The sequence below is a fragment of the Talpa occidentalis genome, unplaced genomic scaffold (genome assembly GCF_014898055.3).
Source record: "Talpa occidentalis isolate TD23 unplaced genomic scaffold, MPIMG_talOcc4v2.1 talOcc4.284, whole genome shotgun sequence".
Taxonomy (NCBI): domain Eukaryota; kingdom Metazoa; phylum Chordata; class Mammalia; order Eulipotyphla; family Talpidae; genus Talpa; species Talpa occidentalis.
This window is the reverse complement of record NW_023603007.1, coordinates 1-1,160: the sequence shown is the minus strand read 5'-3', so window position 1 is coordinate 1,160 and position 1,160 is coordinate 1. Positions and strand designations below refer to the sequence as shown.

General features: G+C 41.9%; 1 pseudogene; it reads right to left on the bottom strand.

The window, feature by feature from the left end:
• On the bottom strand, window positions 1-956 carry LOC119254072 (olfactory receptor 4F21-like; annotated as a pseudogene).
• Between the last annotated feature and the right edge of the window lie 204 nt (window positions 957-1,160).

Here is a 1,160-nt window from a genome sequence, read left to right as displayed (position 1 = left end):
TTAAGATATCTTCCTGTCATTTACTAGCTGTCTGAATACTCTCTTCATTGCCACCTTCATTTCTTGATTCCTGAATGTGTATATGAGAGGATTAAGGAAAGAAGTGAGAACAGCATCAAAGATGGCCAGAAACTTATCTAGGTGTATGGAGGGAGATGGCCATGCATAGAAAAATATCAGTGGACCAAAGAATAAGACTACCACCGTGATGTGAGCTGAAAGTGTGGACAGAGCCTTGGATGAACCACCTGAAGAGTGTTTCTGAACAGTGAGAATGATGACCACATAAGAAATGAGCAGTATGATGAAGGAGCCAACAGAGATAAAGCCACTGTTTGCTGTGACCATAAACTCTAGTTGATCAGTGACTGTGCAGGCAAGTTTGATGAACCAAGGAAGGTCACAGTAAAAACTGTCCAACACGTTAGGACCACAAAAGGGTAGGTTTACCACGAAAACCATTTGAATCATGGAGTGGATAAAGTCAATTGCCCATGCAGCCACTAAAAAGAGATGTACATTCTTGGTTCATGATTGTCAAGTAGTGGAGCGGCTTACATATGGCCACATATCTGTCAAAGGCCATGGTGATGAGCAGCACCATCTCCCCACCACCAGTGAAGTGGATGAAGAATATTTGAATAATGCAGCTACTAAAGGAGATGACTTTGTGTTTTCTGAATAGGTCATACAACATCCTGGGACAAGAGACACAAGAACCTCCCATGTCAATGAAGGAGAGGTTGGCAAGCAGAAAGAACATGGGAGAGTATAAGTGAGGGTCAGAAATCACAGTGAGTATAATAGGGAGTTTCCCATCATGCTTGCCACAAAAAACACCGAGGAGAACAGAAACAGGAGAAGTTGGATCTCCCAGGAATTGGTGAGTCCCAGGAGCACAAATTCTGACACCAAAGAGTGATTTGCTCCATCATTGACTTTGTTGGTAATGCTGCCTGAAGATGACAATTGGCGAAAATATGAATTATGATATGATGGTTCTACATAAAGAGATCAAATGTTATGAAAGCCTCTTCTCCATTTCAAGCATTAAAACTGACCTAGTAGTGTCCCATGATTTCTGAAAGGAATTCACAAGGAAAATTGGTAGCTGTCACATGGAGCTGTTTTCTCTACACCGCCAATTCCTGTCTGTGTTT